The 19,769-nt window shown below is 35.1% G+C and overlaps 1 pseudogene; it reads left to right on the top strand.

Annotated features, from left to right (window-relative positions):
* Positions 1 to 1,086: 1,086 nt before the first annotated feature.
* On the top strand, positions 1,087 to 14,775 carry LOC102426827 (annotated as a pseudogene).
* The last annotated feature ends 4,994 nt before the right edge of the window (positions 14,776 to 19,769 follow it).

Below are 19,769 nucleotides of genomic sequence, written 5' to 3'. Positions count from 1 at the left end.
CTGAAAACTGAATTGCTCAAAATGGGAGATGTTTGAAAAATGAGATAGATAGATGATAGATGATAGATAGATAGATAGATAGATAGATAGATAGATAGATAGATAGAGATAGATGATGATAGATAGATAGATAGATAGATAGATAGATAGATGATAGATAGATAGATAGATAGATAGATAGATAGATAGATAGATGAGATAGATGATGATGATGATGATAGATAGATAGATAGATAGATAGATGATAGATAGATAGATAGATAGATAGATGAGATAGATGATAGATAGATGATAGATAGATAGATAATAAAGATAGATAGATAATAAAGATAGATAGATAATAAAGATAGATAGATGGACAGAAAGATAGAACAGTTCTCAGGGAAGATGTTCCCTTTCTTTCAAAGTTTAATTGTAACTAAATTCCTTGAAATTCTTTGACTCGGAACTGGCAATGCATTTGGGCCCAAATATCTGACTGCTTTGGAGTACTCTCAAGTACAGTTTCATATTTATAACAAGTTAATTGCCCTATTTCCATATTCTTGCTCCTTATGGAATTTTCAGCTATTGCTTAACTATAGAAGGTGAGTGCTGGATACAGTATTCAGGTCATCTTTTATTAAACTGAAACTTAATATGGTTGCAACCTTTACAGTGACTCTAGAACTGTATTATCAGGCATATGATCTAGCAATGCCTTTAATAAAAGTAAATCCCTAGACAGTATATATGCAGCAGAAAAGAACTAAAATTATTTTATAAACTAGGTAAGGTGTAGCTAATTAAGAAATAATACATCAGTAAAATTATAAATTCAAAGTTTGTATGTTTCATTTCAAATTTCTTCAATGAGGTTACCTATTACTTATGAAGGACACTTCTTTGAAATGATCAGTATTTGGAAAACACATTTTAAGTAGTAAGGTCGAGAAAAACAGTGATTTAAAAGACCGAATTAACCTCTAGGCCAAGGAAGGCAGCATGAGCCGCTGGGCCCCTAGCACCTGAGCAGGAAGAGCCAACTCGAACTGGGCAAACCCTTGGCAGCTTCTGACTGGCCTGGAGGAGGATGACTGAGACTTTATGGGCCACACACTGTGAGTCTATCCTCGGGGAACTGTCTTCATGGACACTAAGTGCCACCTCTTCATCCAGAAACTGGAGGAGGGCAGGACTGGGGAGGAGGCCCAATGAGAAGTAGACATGCGTGGCTTCTTCCATCACCCCAACATCGTTTTCCTTGTGGGTTACTGTCTGAGGGAGCAGGGCATTACACAGGAGGCCTGGCTGCTAGTACCCCTCTTCTAGGGAGGTACACTATGTAAGGAGATAGAAAGGCTGAAACACTAAGGCAACTTCTTGACTGAAGATCAAATCCTTCAGCTGCTGCTGGGTATCTGCAGAGGCCTTGAGGTCATTCATGCCCAGGGTCAAGCCCTCAGGGACATACAGCTCACCAGCATCTTGCTTGCAGATGAGGGGCCACCAGTTTTAATGCACTTGGGTTCCATGGATCAAGCATGCACCCATGCCATGTGGAGGGCTCCCTCCAGGCTCTGGCCCTACAGGACTAGGCAGCCCAGCGATGCACCATCTCCTCCCGGGCCAGAGCACTGTGTCATCGATGAGCAGACTGGTGTCTGGTCCCTAGGCTGTGTGCTATATGCTGTGCTGTTTGGGGAAGGCCCTCATGACACAGTGTTCCAGAAGGGTGACAGTGTGGCCCTTGTTGTACAGAACCAACTCAGCATCCTGCAAAGCCCAGGCATTCTTTCTCAATGTGGCAGCCGCTGGCCTCCAAGCTGTCTGTGGACCCCCTGTAGTGCCCTCACATTCCTCTCCTCCTCAGTCAGTTGGAGGCACAGCAAACCCCAGATCCAGGGCAGCACATGACCCAAACGGAACCAACCAGTGGCCATGTTGAGAAGATGGCCCCCCTGCCTTGGAAACAGGCCCCCATCTCTCACTGGAATCTGCATCCTTTCTATCTAGGCTTGCTCTCTTGCATTTGGGGTGAGGGGGTGGGAGTCAGCTCAGTCTTCTATTTGTTCTGCTCTCTTACCCCTGAGAACAACTGGACAGGGAACTGGAGTTGAGGTGAGTGAATGTGGGGAATGAGCAAAGGGAAAGTGATGCAGAAAAGGACTCTGAGCGGGATGGCTGAGCTTGCATCATGGTCTGCCCCCAAATATGGGAGCAGGAGAATGTATAAATAGAAGAATAAAGTGAAAGCATTTGGGGAAGAAATGTTAAAAAAACAAAAGAACAAATTTTAAAAAATTAAAAGAACAAATTAAAAGAAAAATATAAGATACATAACCTTTAAATTAGATCATTTAAATAAAGTCAAAGGAATGTGGAGCTAAAATATAACATTGCTTCACAGTTCTTGGTCAAATAACATCAACTTTGAAATTCCTACTCTGTACCAGCAAATAGAAATGACACACCAATCAATACTACTATTAGCTAAATAGTTCCACATCTGATTGTTTTACAGAAGTTGTGTGAGATCTATAAATGTCACTTCTGCAAAAGATCAAGATTTAATAAATATTGTGTTCATTTGACAATGTTTCCTGTCCCTCTATTCACCATATGAAAATCCTCAGACCTCTCAGTGCAATGTGTTCGCCAATCATAACCCCTACAGTGGGCAATATAGGAGGCTCAGAATGACTGAATAAATTACTCAAGTTCAAATATTATATCTGTGTCAGGATCAAAACACGCAGAAATGGTTTTAAGAAAAATTGTAGTTATAAATTGATCTGAATTCTTCAGGTCATACTCTGGCAGAAACCTCTCCCTTAATAAATCATTTGCCTTACTACACTTCTGCTATCTTATCAATCAGCTTTTCATTACAGAATATCACTTGAAAGTTTTGTTCCCAAAGCTATTTAGTGATGTTTACTTTTAAGTCAATTGAACTAACATTAATTGAGGGCTGATTTTGTGAGTATGGGACTAACTAGAGAATAAAATTTATAATCCAAAGTAAAAAAAATACACAACATATATATATATATATATATATATATATATAAAATTAATTTCAACCTATTAGTTATAATATAAGACAGAATATGATTTGAAGGACATATCCTCTATATTGCCTTAGTTAAGGTCATCTTTGATATTTATCTTTTATCCCATATTAGACAACAGCTGTGTTGAATGTACAATCTGTTTTAGCAATTCCTATAACCTTCTCTGGTATTTTGAGTTGATGTATTTTCTAAGTCTTCATCCGCACTTGTACAACTTTTTAAAACTTAAGACAAGATTTTATATTCATCCTATTCAATTTCATCTTGCTATACTCAGAGCACTGTGCCAAAATCCTTGTTAGATCTCAATTCGTACATTCAATATAGTAGCTACCCTTCTTCAGTTTATGGATTTTGCTTGATGTGATAACTATATCAGCTAAGGCCAAACCAAGAGCTCTGTGACTCATCACTATGTATTTGGGTTTTTTTGTTTTGTTTTGTCTGTTTGATTTTTAAATATATCTTTTATTGATTTCAGAGAGAAAGGGAGAGGGAGAGTTAGAAATATCAATGATGAGAATCATTGATCAGCTGCTTCCTGAAAGCTCCCTACTGGGGATCAAGCCCCCAACCCGGGCATGTGCCATTGACCAAAATGGAACCCAGGACCCTTCAGTCTACAGGCCAATGCTCTATCCACTGAGCCAAATCAGCTAGGACTCATCACTATGTCTTTGAATCAATGTGCTCTACACACACTTCTGTTAGCTGCTCCATTTCTAAAATGTCCACAAAGTTGAGAGGGAATTGAACGTTTTTTTATTAAGGAATAAGTAAAGGTAATGCACCTGGTATCGACCCACATTTTTCTATTTATTCATTCATTACTTTACATATACATCAATTTATTATGTATTGTGTTCACATCATTTCAAAATTAGAAGATTTACATAATATTTTCTATGTAAATTGACCCTAAATATTAAGGATGATGTGAAGGTTAATTTTATGTGTCAAATCTGCTAGGGCATGGTACCCAGATCTTTGGTCAAACACCAGTGTAGATGGCATCATGGAGGTGATATTTAGATGGGATTAACATTTGAGTAGAGCAAATTACCCTCCTGAATGTGAATGGGCCGCATTCAGTGTGTTGAAAGCCTTACAAGAAAAGGGAGAGACGTCTCCCGAAGAAGAGGGAATTCTGCCTCCAAACTACCCTCAGACTTGAGCTTCAACATCAGATCCTCCAAGGATCTCCAGCATGGGAGCCTGGCCTGGGATTTCAGAATTACCAGCCCCCAATTCCTTAAAATATGTCTACACACACACACACACACACATTCTACTGGTTCTGTTCAAGCTAAGGTTGGTTTTCTCTAGAGTTGGTTTCTGTATCAGGTAGAATATAGAGTAGTCTGGATAATTTCTATGATCAAATTCAATGCTCCCTCATGACTGCCAGTGACCTATTTATTCCAAATAGTACAGTATTTGGATATCATATGGTTTATTACTTAGATGGGCTTAGTTATTGATTATAGGCAGCTGACTTATAATCAAAATATACTGATCAAAAAAATAATAATCTTTAATTACCATTATACAATGCTGTGGTCTATATACATCTTTCACACATTCATTACATTTGAATTTCCCAACAATCTTATGTCACTTATAGCTTACATTTTTAATATAATTTCAAACAGCAAGAAAAATTAAAGAGGTGCACTATTACTTAGGTTAGGAATTAGGACTAGGGACTAGACTCCAGATGTTTTTTTATTTTAGCATTATCTCTTGTTTTTTACCAGAAATTGGACTGCTATGGACTAAATTGTGCCCCCCAACCAATTTCATATATTGAACCCCTAATCTCCAATGTGATGGTATTTAAGATGAGGCCTTTAAGAGGTAATTAAGTTTAGATGACTTCATAGGGTGGGGCCCTCATGATGGGATTAGTGCCCTTATAAGAACAGATGCCAGAGTTCCTTTCTCCCTCTTTCTCTCTCCCTTTCTTCCTCCCCGCACTGCCCCTATTATGCAATGATACAGTGAGTAGGCAAATCAGCAAGAACTTTCCTATGCTGGCACCCTGATATTGGACTTCCAGCCTCTAGAACTATGACAATATATTTCTGTTGTCTAGCAACCTACTCTATGGTATTTTGTTATGGTGATCAGTACTAAATGGTATATGACCTACAAACTTTAGGTGTTATTGAATACTATAGCCCACTTAAATACTCTATATTAAGAACATTTATTACAAAAAAAACTACAAGTAAAATAGTATTAATCCAAGAAGAAGGTCATATAAATTTGTGGAACTTGGACATGGCTGCATCATAATTTCTTGTAAAATTTATTGAAACATAGATTGCTACTGACCACACATAGGACAATGTGAGATTCAACAGGTGTGGGATGGAGCCCAAACATTTGTATGTCTAACAATAGCTCCCAGGTGATATTGAGACTTGCAAAACCATATTTTGTAAATTACATAGATTGATGAAAGCTATAAATCACAATACACTAAGAGCACCAAGAGTTCATTTTAAACATGCATACACATACACAGAATACCAACCTGTATTTCCAAGATTTTCAGCCTAGGTATCTTTAGTGGGGCATGTTTTCAAAAGGAAGTTTTAGAAAATCTCCAGTTTGTTTTAACAGGGAATTAATGGTCTATAATTATCAAATTAGCAAAGAATATTTCATTCCTTTATTTACAATATAACAAAAACTAGCCCTGGCTAGTGTGGCTCAGTTGCTTGGGCATTGTCCTGTTCACCCAGGGGTTGCCTCTTGATTCCTGGTCAGAGCACATGCCCTTGATGCAGGCTGGATCCCCGGTAGGGGGCATGCGGGAGGCAGCCGATTTATGTTTTTGCTTGCACATCAATGTTTCTGTCTCTCTCTTCCTAAATAAATAAATAAATAAATAAATATTAATACAACTACTTTCAAAGACTGGATTAAAAATACTACTTAGGAAAAGGTAATTTAAAATTTTCTTAATATAAACTATACTATTAAATACTATTATTATTTCTAAAGTGTACTGTTTCTCAGGAAATAGTTTGTTATTTTGAATATATTTGATATACACCTCTAAAATCCTGTGGCTATTTGACATATACTTAAAAAGCCCCTTCTTTCTGGGCAGAATAAATGCAAACTACTCTAACTGTAGGCAGAAAGAATCCAGCAAATACCACAAGATTATCAAAAAAAAGCCCATAAGAATTTTAAAATGATCATCTGAGAGGAAAAAACAACTCTATCAATTAGCTTTAAGAATAGTATAAGCTTCAGTAATATTTATTCAATAAAATTAATGAAAATAGAACTATTGTTTAAAATATTAATGAGGTAGATAATAAATAATATGTGTCTCATAACATACAAATAACAATTTAATATATATTTGTATAAATATAAAGCTATCATAAGCAGCAATGAAAAAATGTTTGAGAATATTATATTTTACCTATTGAATGAACTAAAAAATTAAGCTTGAGTATAAATAGGAATTGTAATCAGCAGAATGTATAAATAAATACATAAGACAAATATGAAGAAAATTATCTATAATGTAAATCTGAATTCAATTCCTAACTCTGCCATTTTCTCTGTATGAACTAAGGCAAGTCACCTGATCTCTCTTTCAACTGTAGAATGTCCCTCAACACATCTCTTGCTTGCTGGAAGCAGAAATGATATATCTAAGATTTCATGCACTTCTGGTTTTCCTTATAATACTTATCTGCTCCTCTCCCTCTGTGAAGGTGACTATCTAGAGCGCTGTCTCAGTTATTTCTTCGAGTACCCAGGACAGACCCATAAACCAGAACCAACCTAGTTTCGTAAAGTTTGGTTGATGTATTTGCTTCAGATCATCCTTAAATTCCAAGATAAACGGCTATTAATATTAAAAATCTAGCATATATTAAACCAAATCTACTGAATATTTGGACAGATAAACTAAGATTGTGGAAGAAAAACAATTTCATCATAGTCTCTTATTTTTTATTATGCCCTTCATCTGTGTTCATAATAACATTATAAATATACTCCAGTTAATCCCAAACATTTTATAAAAGGCAAAATTACTTGTGATCTACTACAACAAATGTTTGACTCAAAAGTATATTTTATATACATTTAAAGTTAGCAAATTAGAAAATAAACTGGATTTGCTCTGTATCAGCACATCAATTATTTGGGCTTTAATCCAAAACAAAAGAAAATAAAAGAGAAGAAAATGTGTCATAAATCTTTCAGTATCCACACAATTAATTTGACTAAACATTGTTGTTGTTTGTTTTCATTTAATATGGAGGATTTAGTAGTGCCTTCTCTTTTTAATTCAGTATAGATAAGTAGAATAGGTTGTCCTTATATACAAAGGAAAACTTAAAACTCAAAAGATAAAACAAAAAAATCAATGAAATACAATGTTAAGAAGAAATACCATTTAAGAAGATATCAAAGGAAGGGAGACCAGCTAAAAAAGACTGAAAGAAAGATAAAGGGCAAAGGATTTAAAAATTAAACAGAAGAGAAAAGATTAAAGAAAGAAAGGCAAAAAAGCGATGCAGCAGGATTTAAGAAGGCAGTAGGAAGAAGACATGCAGTGATTACAAAGGAATAGCAAATACTAAAGAAAAGATGCTTGAAGTAATGAAGACAAAAACATAGAAAGTAAAATAAAAGCTGTTGTAGATTAATTTTAAACATAATATAGGAAAGGTACAATGTTAATGAGTTTTCCCTTTTTTTCATCTTCTTGGCTATTATTGATAAAAAGAAAAATCAGTCTTTATGCACAGGAGATTCAGAACTGTATTTTCCATGTGCAGGGATACAGCGTGGTACAATTAACTTACCTTTCTATCCCACACTAACGACATCTTTCAATTTTCTAATTTACATATTGAAGCTATTCTCATAATATTCCTGATATCCTTAGCTAAGTAAATGTAACTTTATTAATCCATCACTGACTGATTTCTGAAACCACTAATTTATTTTATAGTGAGATATAAGGTATAATAAAGAACAAACTGAATTTAAAATACACTCACCATTTAATAATCAAACAGTCTTTTTTAGCAATGCGAAAGCATTTTTTGTTGTCATAATCTATAATAATAAAAGCATAATATGCTAATTAGACCAGACGACCTTCCGGATGAAGCTGGGGCTGCGAGGGAAGCTCGGGTCCCGGGTGCCAGAGGGAAGCTCGGGTCCCGGGTGCCAGAGGGAAGCTGGTGCTAGCAGCCAGGGGAAGGAAGGCCTACTCTTGCACGAATTTCATGCACTGGGCCTCTAGTAATAGTTAAGGGTGAGGCACACTAGATGTCCTGCAGTTTCCTGTGGTACATTCTTTCAGGTACAAACATGTTTGTAATTAATGAAGCCTCTTTAAAATTACAGACCATAGATGCTCAATGAGTGTTTACTGAATGAGTAAAGGAAGTATCAAGCAAATAAAACATCATCATTCAAACACAGTCCATAGTTTTCCACTTATGTATGTTTATTTCTAAAGTGTTAAGAATTCCTTTACTTCATGGGAATTAAAGTATCTAATGTGATTACTTTAAATTTATACAGTATTTTTAAATATATTTTTATTGATTTCAGAGAGGAAGGGAGAGGAAGAGAGAGACACAAAACCATCAATGATGAGAGGGAATCATTGATGGGTTGCCTCCTGCATGCACCACATTGGGGATCAAGCCCACAACCCAAGCATGTGCCCTTGACCGGAATTGAACCTGGGACCCTTCAATCTACAGGCCGATGCTCCATCCACTAAGCCAAACCGGCTAGGGCTATACAGCATCTTTTAATTAAAATCTCTCTTCTAGCAATGTTAGGGTCAAGACAACAATATAAAGCAATATAGCAGTAAAAATCTAAAATCATAAAACATTTGCAATGAATTTTACCTATGTAAACAATAAGTGAAATACATATTACTATTGATTACCACAAATATTACCCTAGAAAACAATCTAGACTATGTCTAAATCAAAAAAAATGTTAATGCATAGCCACTTCGGAAAACAGTTTGCTCATTTTTTTACAAAGCTAAATGTAGACTTACCATATGACTCAGAAATTACACTCTAGGTGTTTACCAATAAGTTGAAAACTTATATATCCACACAAAAACCTTCACATGAATGTTTATAGCAGCTGTATTTATAATTGCAAAAACTTTGAAGCAACCAACATGTTCTTCAGTAAGTGAACGGATAAGTACACGAATACATCCATACAAGGAAATGTTATTCAGCAACAAAAAGAAATGAGCTATCATATTGAACCATGAAAAGACACAGAAGAACCTTAAATGCATATTGCTAAGTCAAAGCAGTCAGTCTGAAAATGTTACATTTCTGTATGATTGAATAACATGATGCTCTGTAAAAGGCAAACTATAGCAATAATAAAAGACCAATTGCTGCCAGGAGCTTTAGGGGAAAGAGGGAGACAGAGAAGAGGTAGAACACAGGATTTGGGGGGCAGTGATACTTTCCTCTATGATTCTGTAATGGTAGGTTCATGATATTATATATGTGTTGAAACTGACAGAACTGCACAACACAAAAATTAAGCTTAATGTGAACTCCAGAATTTAGTTAATAATGTATCATTTTTGGTTCATCAAGAGTAGTAAATGCAGCACTCTAATGCACGATGGTAATAATAGGGGAAACAATTCTTTTGAGGGGAGAGGCTAAGTCAGTGATTCCCAAAGTGGGCACTACCGCCCCTGGTGGGCGCTGCAGTGATCCAAGGGGTCGGTGATGGCCACAGGTGCATTTGTTTTAACTTTTTTTGTATTACCTTTCCATTCTGAGTTCAATAGTTTCATAATTTCAAACTTCAATGTTTCTAATTTACACCTTTCTTTACTATATTTTACGAAAAAGGTAGAAACATTAATACATATATCTTTCTGTTTAATTGCTATTAAAATTTAAAAAAAATTAATTTCCAGGGGGCGCTGAGTAATATTTTTTCTGGAAAGGGGGCGGTAGGCCAAATAAGTTTGGGAACCACTGAGCTAAGTAATAGTGGAACTCTGTAATTATTGCTCATTTTTTTCTGTAAACATAAAACTTCTCTTAAAATTTGTTTACTTTTTTTTATAAAAGAAGTTAGTAAATCAGGTTATATGTCACAATCCTTAAAAGGAAATTTTTTATGGGTGGACCAATGCTATATGCCTCCTAAGCATTTGTGCTTAGGTGTCCGCCTGCGCATATAGGTGTCTCTAGTTTTTATCCCCACCCTCACCTCAAATCACACTTGAGGGAGGTGGGGAACTAATAGGTATGGATGAGGGTAAGTACTTTTATTGTGACACAGGCATAGTCTCACTCTTGGGATTTTGCATTATTCGAGAGTGCTTCTTTCTCTACTTCCATGTGTAACTAGAAACCTCACATATATTTGCTGAAAATGAAACTTGAACTTCCAATTAAAAACAGAAATGGAACACAATACCTTTATTCCTTGTTCCTCTTATAAGCAATATAAAAATGATAGCTAAAGACTGTTCAAAATAGGAATAAACCTTCAAAGATAGAATATTCAAAACAGCAACAAAATTTTGGAAGCTGGAAAACTGGCATATGAGTTATAGTTGCTTAAACAAGCATTTAAAAAGCTGAATCCTTAGCTGACACCAGGGTGGGGCAAACCTGACCCATACTACAGTAGCCCACAACATTGTAGAACGAGGTACCTCTGGAATAAGAATAAAGATATTTAAGAAGGAACTAGGCTAATCTGCTTCCCCTCCCTTAGTCCATAGAACCGGACAACATCCCCTTCCCCAAGCAGAAACACATTTTACTATTTGACACCAATTTTTCTTTTTATATTGATTGATTTGTTTATTTCCTTATATTTTCTGATATCAAGTGCATTTCATTATATATTTTTGGAAGAAGGATAGGAATGGCTAGAAAGAAAGCAAGAGGGAGAGGAAAGGAAAGAAGAGGAGAGGAAAGAAAATAATACAGGAGAGAGGAGGAAAAATCAAGAAGGCATGCAAATATTAAGAAATGAGATCAGTCATAACAGTTGCATTTAATAATGAGGAGAGAAAAAGCAGTAGTACTTGGCACTTATCACTTAAGCAATAGCATATGAATGTTGTCCTTGTGTTCTCAGAGTCTAAGGAAATAGTGAAGTGCATCAAATGAGAGTATATACCTTCTTTTCCCTTCCTGTTATATCCTAATAGACCTAAAGTAAAACTTCCTCCATAAATATTCATTTATAAACATGCACTCATCTGCATGAAATTTTCTCCAAAGTATAAGTATTGCCAAGAAAAGAACAAGACTAAAAATAATCAGTTATGGAATTATGTTGAGCTACAAGTGAAATAAGGAAAAAGAATATCTTTATTCATTTTTTGAACCACTTGGTATTTAGTGAGTTCTAATGAATTAAAAGAATAAAGGTGATATATTATATTATATTATATTTTTTTTGCCATCAAGAATCCTCAAAATCATGATCAAGGTATAAAGTATACTTTATTGTTTTATTCATTTTTATAGACTACAAGGCCATCTAGGATAATATGATTCTGGTTATTTAAGATAGTAAGAAAAATATTCTCAGGTTATCACTGACTTTACATTAGAGAAACAAAGTACTATATACAACCCTTTTTCCAACTCCACTAAAGAATACTCACCCCTCAAATGACATGACATATAGGAAAATGGAGAGTATACCTTTCTGGGATTGATTTCCACATATAAATAAAAGAATTATTATTCAATTCTATTCATCATTAAAATGAATCTTCCATTTTAATAGAAGAATCAGCTCAAATAAACATACTTTAAATTGGAGAATAATAAAAGACAATTTACTTTGTAACAGGATAAAAAGTATTTATCATAAGTTTGAGATATAACTTTCTATACAAATGCTAAAATATTTTTAACACTTGGAGTGCGGGAAACGAGTTAAGTCGGCTCGCGTGAATTGCGCGTACTCCGCGGGAGCCGTCTTTAACTCAGTTCATATAGATTTGCGGTGGAGTGCGGGAAACGTGTAAACTCGGGCCGATTGTAACTGCGTATTACCAAATATTTGTTTGTAATCCACCCTTTTGGTGGATGGAACAAAACCAAAAGACAGAGCCATCTTATATTTTGGCGGGAAATTCACCCGTACTCCAAGTGTTAATTAATGTTATATATGACAGGAAATCAATTTCAATAGATATACATATGATTTTGGTATATGGCAATCAAGTGAATCAATCAAAAGACAAAGTTATGAGTGTTAACTGGATACAGGCTTGGTATATGGCAGATAGAACGTATAACATATGAAAGGAAGTTAAACATAATTCTTGAATTTTTATTTTCTTGGTGGTTCCTTTACCATATAATGAACTATGAAATTCAATTTCTGAAAAACTGAAGAGATTAAAGCATTCAACTTTAGCTTGTGAATTACTCAGAAAGCTATTCAGGATCTAAATGTTATAGCTGGTCTCTCATTCTCACTGTCTAATAAATGCGTTTACAAGTAAACAAATGAGTTTATACATTCCAAATAGCAGCCCATTCATGTGCCCCCACTTCATTCATTCATTTAATAGATATTTACTGATCTACAAAGGGTCAGGCCCTACACTAAATGACAACCTGAGTAAGACTTACACATCCCATGCCCCCATGGAATTTGCACATTAGTACAAAAACAGGAATTACACAACCATATTTATTTATTACAAATAATTAAGTAGATGATATGTATGAGCTATGGAAAAAAAACAAAAGAATAGAGGAGTGGGAGTTACTTTAGATAAGAAGGTCAGCAAAGCTCCCAGCAGCTCATAATTCATTTGTACATACCAACAGTTGGAAGCATTAATGCACATGAAAAATAGAAATAACTCTCCAGTACAGGGTTTAATATAGTTGTAAGGAAGAAAATGCTCAGGTATGAATAATGTCAGCTCCCAGCGACATAGAATTTAGACTGAAACCTAAGGAAGGAGCAGGCCAGGGCTGGAGAGGAGCATTCCAAACTATGGAAACAGCAAGTGCAAATGCCCCAAGTCAGGGAGGTTCCAAGGACTGACAGACAGTCAGCGATGCCAGGCAAGTGAGCCAGGGAGAAGGTGGCCATAGACAAGGTGGGAAAGCTAGGTGGAAACCAATATAGAGGGCGCCTTTCAAAACCAAACTAAGAAGTTCATATTTTATTCCAAGTACAAGTTGAGGCTTTAACACTGAGGAGTGACACAATATGATTAACATTATTAATAGAGCATTTTGGTGGTGCTCTGTGGGAAATAGACTCTTAGCTGTTTTTGGTGACCTGAGACCTTCTGTCAGTCCAGTGAATGCTATGAATCCCTTATCAGAATATCATTTTTAAATGCATAAAATGTATAGAACTACAAAGAAAACTAATTATATTGCAATTCATTGCTATCAGGAGCCTGTGCAGGCTAAGGGTCCAGGCTTAAGAACTCCTGCTAGTAAACATGAGTTGAAAGGCTACTGCAATGGATAAGGAGAGGAATGGATGACTTTAAGAAAAACTTTTGGTTCTGGAGGCTTCCCTTGTTAGGTAGGTTTGAATTTCTAATCATGGACAAAATGTTTGTGGTGTGCACGTGTCTATGTTCTCTTTTTAATCAGTCAAACTTCTCTGAATTAAGTATTCATTTATGTTCAAAAGAAAGACTTTTTTGTCATATAGGACACAAAATTTTAAATGAGATAACTTTTCTTTTTTAAAAATATATTTTATTGAATTTTTTACAGAGAGGAATATTGGTTGATTATAATGATAAACAATGATAAGTACAGCTAGCCCTTTATTGAACACTTATTATGTTCCACACACTAAGCTATGTCTAGTTCTACTGAGTAATTATCTTTTAAAAATATTTTTATTGATTTTTAGAGACAGAGGGAAGGAGAGAGAGAAAGAGAAACATTGATGTGAAAGCAAAATATCTATAGTCAGCTTTCTGCACACCCCCTACGGGGGCCGAGCCCAAAACCCAGGCATGTGCCCTGACCAGCAATGGAACTGGCAACCTTTCGGTGCATAGGATGATGCCCAAGCAACTGAACCACACTGGCCAGGGCTGAATAATCATCTTTTGCATGTAGAATAAATGATGGTGTATTACCTCCTCATTTCTTAAATTTAGGGACAGAACTTCAAGTATTTTCAAATAGAGTAATGCAGCTGATATATACATATCAACAGTTGGAAACATTAATGTACATGAAAAATAGAAATAACTCTTCAGTAATGAGTTTAATATATCTGTAAGGCAGAAAATACTCAGGTATGCATAATGTCAAGGACATACTCAGTGAAGAAAAACAGTTTATATTGGATCTAGGTTAGATGAATGCTCTAGTCTAACATTTAACTAGTGGGTGAGTTTAAATATCTGTGCTACTCTTAGCACTTATTTTACCTTTTACTTTTTATTTTCTTTTGAATATCAAGAGATATTCACATTTGGAAGGACATATTCTTATTAACTCTAATGAGATTTTAGTAAATGTATTGAATATAAATAACTATTGTGTTTGTCTTTTTTTTTTTCCTGTAGGAAAGATTTCAAGCTGAAGATCCTAGTCATATAATTAAAAGGACTAATTCCATTCAATCCTTGAATCTGTCTATAGAAATAGGATTCTTAAAACATAAACACAAAAGGGAATATGATGCCCATTGAATTTCATATTATGTTCAGTTGAACTGTTGTGTTTCTAAAAACAAATTTAATTTTAATTATGAAGAATGATTCTTTGTGTGTGTGTGTGTGTGTGTGTGTGTGTGTGTGTGTGTGTGTGTGTGTTTGTGCATTTATACGTGTAGACGGGCCATCTCTGGCACTAGGAGAGTTGAGGAGAGAGAAGTAACCCTTGTATTATGTTAAATCAGAGAAATAATTGCACTTGACAGTTTTGTTTGCAGAATGCAGCAAAGGCTGAAGGCTTTTGTACAGTTCAAAAGAGCACATTCCACAGATACAGCAGTTGTTGGTTGCCTGCAGGGACTGTCAGAATTGGGGGTGGGGGTGGAGGCATGTATCAAAGAAGCCTAGGATTCTCGAGCTGTGTGTTTTAAAAAATAATAAATACTTACACTTTTTTGAATAGTTGTTTCAAATTAGCTTTATAGCGTTAAAGTGTATTGTAAATATAGCACTTTTGCACAATTTTTAAAATCTTTACAATAGTCAGTTGACATTCCTGTTTAGCCTTTGCTGCCTCATGCTCTTTAATCATTTGTTTTCAGATTAAGGTTTAAGTGCTAAGCAATTTCAACAGGTTAACTTAAGACTCTTAAGAGAGCCTTCTTTCACTGAAAACATGCCAAGGGCTTTTTCAGTTGGCCTGTCATGACTTGTGCTGAATTAACACTTATATCATTTCCCTACAGAATATGCAAGTTATAGTTTCCACTGTTATAACTGAAAAAATTTAGCGGAAAGTTCTCTGAACACTGTACACTGTATTAGGTAGGACAGATATAAATTAGCATTACTAAGTTTCTCGAAATGTCTAGTTGGTATATTATGTGTGTGCTTTATATTATTTATATCAAGTTTTGACAAAGCATATCAACATAATTTTATTGATTATATTATTAGGTTAAAAATGCTAATTAGTGATGCTTGCTATAATTTTTAGTTACAGGGATAGCCCCCAAAGCCTTCTGCAAAATATATACAAGTGAAATAAAGGAAGTTGCCATCTTCAACTTTGAAAGCTCGAAGCCTCCCAGAAGAGCTGTGCTTTCCTGGGTCTTGAAGGACAGTAGGGGCTCATCTACCACATAAGCAGGGCAGCACTTTCCAAACAAAGAGAATAGAAAATGCAAAGAGATCTGGAAAGCAAGGTATCTTTGGACAATCATAATACAAAAAGAAGTTTTGAAATATTTTAGGTTGAGGAAGATTAGGCTGAAAGAAGGCTTATATGCATGTTAGACTGTGATGCTTAATTTTGTATATATTAATTTACTTGGGTAAAGTCTTTTTAAAAAGAGACATAATTACCAAGTTTGATATCTTAAGATCATCCTGACCCTTTACTCCATTCATCTATTACCAAGTTCTAAAGAAAAAAACATGCGCAAAAGCCTAGATGGCACAAAAGAACTTAAATCCATCAATTAATGAAACTAAGCCAGAGTAGGTGGAGTAAGAAAGAAGTCAGAAACATAATCTATAGCCAAAGATGGCGATGGAGGTGCAGGTTTGCTCCAATTCTTTCAGTGGATTGTAGACCACTCTGAAGAATGTTTGGATTCCACCTTAAGTTCAAGGAAAAACAAATGCAAAATTTTAAGAAGAAAATAAAAATCATCCAGCCTTTATTTTTAAAAGTGTCTTGTTACCTAGTGATCAGATGGGATAAAGTATATAAAGGATTGAATAAAAGAGGTAGTCATTGCAGGAGTCCAAGTGAAAGCTTTAGACTAGGGTAGGGTCAACAGGATGTGGGAGAGAAACTAGCTTGCAATAAAGTTTGGAGATTAAGTTAATGGGAACTAGAAAAGTACAGATGAGAAGAAGAAAGACGTTCAGGATGATCCAACGTTTCTGACTTAGGTAACTGAGTGTGAATGGTGTTTGCTATTCACTAAGACAGAAAATGACATAAAAGAAGCATACTTTTGATAGGTGGGTCCGGAATTGGAAATGAGCTTAATTCTACATGATGTATTACTGTGGGACATTTAAGTATAGATATCAAGTAGCTAAAAATTGTAAATGCAGATCTCAAGCTCAGGGAAGAAATAGGAGGTAGAGATACAGAAGTGGGAATCCCAACCCTAAAGATCATAGTCAAAGCTTTGGGGATAAGTGAGATTATCTAGAATAACGTACATACAGAGTGAGAAGATAGAATTCAGAAAAATATCTAAATCTATGAGGTTGGGAAAGAAGATTGATGAAAAGGAATAATTGAGAGAATTTGATATGAGAATATGAGATGATAGAAGGAGGAAGCAAGCAGCAATATTAACTATTTCAGGGAAGACAAATGATTTGAAACTGTCCCTTAGATTTAAAAGCAATATTAAATTGTAATTGAAAAATTAAAAAATATACCAAAAAATAGCAATAACATCATTGAGAGACCTGTAGTTAAGCAGAGCAGTCTAAACACATGCAATTATATCTACTCCTTCCTTAAATACTAATATAATGTCAATATAAGAATAAAACTCATGAATCCATGACAAAGATAATAGCTGAAACGGTGACATCCACTAAAATGGCAACGTATTTTAAATGTACTACGTGGTCTATAGCATAGACCAGTGATGGCGAACCTATGACACGCGTGTCAGAGGTGACAGGCGAACTCATTTTCTTGGTTGATTTTTCTTTGTTAAATGGCATTTAAATATATAAAATAAATATCAAAAATATAAGTCTTTGTTTTACTATGGTTGTAAATATCAAAAAATTTCTATATGTGACACGGCACCAGAGTTAAGTTAGGGTTTTTCAAAATGCTGACACTCCGAGCTCAAAAGGTTCGCCATCACTGGCATAGATCCTCAATGTAAGCTGTTCAAGGAATCAATGATTCCATTCCCAACTTATAAAAAGGGAAACTGACCCAGGAATTTAAAAAATTATGCAAGAGGAGAAATCACACAGGAGTTACACTACAGAAAAATTTCTCAAAACTGATAATAATATCCCTGTCTCCCTCAGCGTGAACTTGCAAAATTTATATTTCTAGATTTTTAAAGGTATACAAAAACCCTAAGAACTCTAATACAGACATTGTTTTTTCTTTTTTTAACACAAATGAATTGTTTTTGGCTTAATTAAGAAATACCATTTTCTTCAAGCAAACCTTAAAAGATGTTAACTGCTCAAACATTATAAAGTCTTAATACTCATTTCAAAGGACTGCACCTGATGGCAAAAGACTAACGTTCATCTTGTAGTAAGTGTAAATAGGCAATGTCCTTTTCTGAAAGATAAATTCAAAATAAATTCACTTACCAAGTACTTATTAAACGTGGACTGTGTACCAACACTACTCTAGGCACTGGGGACACAGGGTTAAATAAGGAGTAAAGGAGTTTATATAATACTGCATAATAATTATGGGAGTGGGAAATAAGGTGGTAATTTATGACACTAATACTCAAAATCAGGTGGAAAACAAAAATTATTTTCAAGTAAAGTGTTTGCACATAAACATATACATTTACACTCATCTTTATAATGAAATTGAGAAATATTTCTTAAACCACCACAACTCATGATTTATATAGATTTAAATTCAAATATATCTAGATTTATAATGATAAAAACTGACAAATTCAATCTCAGATCACTTTAACCATGAGAAAACTTAGTAAAAACAGGAATGAGGTAGAAATATTATTTTAAAAATACACAACAAACCCAAAACTACCTTTGCACAAGTCTGCTAATAACCAGTTAAGTATAAAGGATTTTGGAAAATTAAGCAACTGGTGATAATTGAGTACTCAGATAAAATTTACCTGTATAATTTTACACTGAAAACTTTGAATGGAATTTTGAGTTAAAATTTGCTTTCTTAATTCAAAACACATTTGTTGGTGAAGAGAAGTCTGTATTGATGCCCATAATAAAAAAAAAAAGAAAATGATAGTGACTGAAAGAAATTCTGTGTTGCAATATACATTTCTCATCTGAAGAGAGAAACTGGGGGTTGACTAGTAGATCAAGAGTAATTAAGGATCTTGAGAAAAATGGCAATGAGAGAAATGACAATTATAAAAATAAAGTAATGGCAACAAATAAGCTAATTAGATATCTTTCTGTGAGACAACTGCTGACTCTCCTCACTAATAGTGTAAAATTTAACAATCTAGATGAAAGGTTTTGCTTTGGTCGCTGTCCTTACACCTAATGGAAAAGACAAATATCTTGGTATTAGCTACTAAACATTATAATAGCTACATGCTATTTTTGTAAAACTCAATGGAAACAATAAAGCAAATTTTGGTGCCACTTTGCCATTTTACTTAGGATCAAATCTCTAACAAGAATGTCAGAAATGTGTAGACTATTAATTAAATTATATAAACTTTTCAAACTATCTCAATATATAATGCCACTTTATGATCAAAAATCAAGATTGTGTTTCCAGTCAAGATGGTGGTTCACAGGTAAACGTGGTACTCTGAACCTCCCACAGCCACATCGAAATTCCAACTAAACTACAGAACAACCATCATTCAGAGCTGCCTGAAATCTAGCTGAACAGAAGTCCTATAACTAAAATTATAAGGAAGCCACACTGAGACTGGTAAGAGTGGCAGAGCTGCAAAACAAAATGAGCTGGTCCCACACTCACATGTGGTGGTTAAAAATCAGGAGGGATAGCTCAGCTATGGGTGCTCCGCCCCCTAATAAGCGAAGAGTCCCAGCCCCACACTAGAACCCCCCAGACAAGGGTTCCAGTGCCAGCAAAATAAGTTCCCATAGCATCTGTCTATAAAACCAGGGGAGATTGTGGCTGAGTGAGATGGAGGGCTCATGGAGTCCCACACATTCCTCTTAAAGGTCAACACAATGACTTACTCTGACTCTCTCTCTCAGCTCTAATGCTAGGGCAGTAGCTTGACAGTCACCAAGGACAAATGGGGAGGCACTGAATTGCCTGGCTTAAGGACCAGGGCTGGAAAGACAATTGTCTCCCA

Source organism: Myotis lucifugus, unplaced genomic scaffold, assembly GCF_000147115.1.
Source record: "Myotis lucifugus unplaced genomic scaffold, Myoluc2.0 scaffold_171, whole genome shotgun sequence".
Classification (NCBI taxonomy): domain Eukaryota; kingdom Metazoa; phylum Chordata; class Mammalia; order Chiroptera; family Vespertilionidae; genus Myotis; species Myotis lucifugus.
Note: the sequence above shows the minus strand (reverse complement) of the source record. Positions and strands in the feature narration are given on the sequence as shown.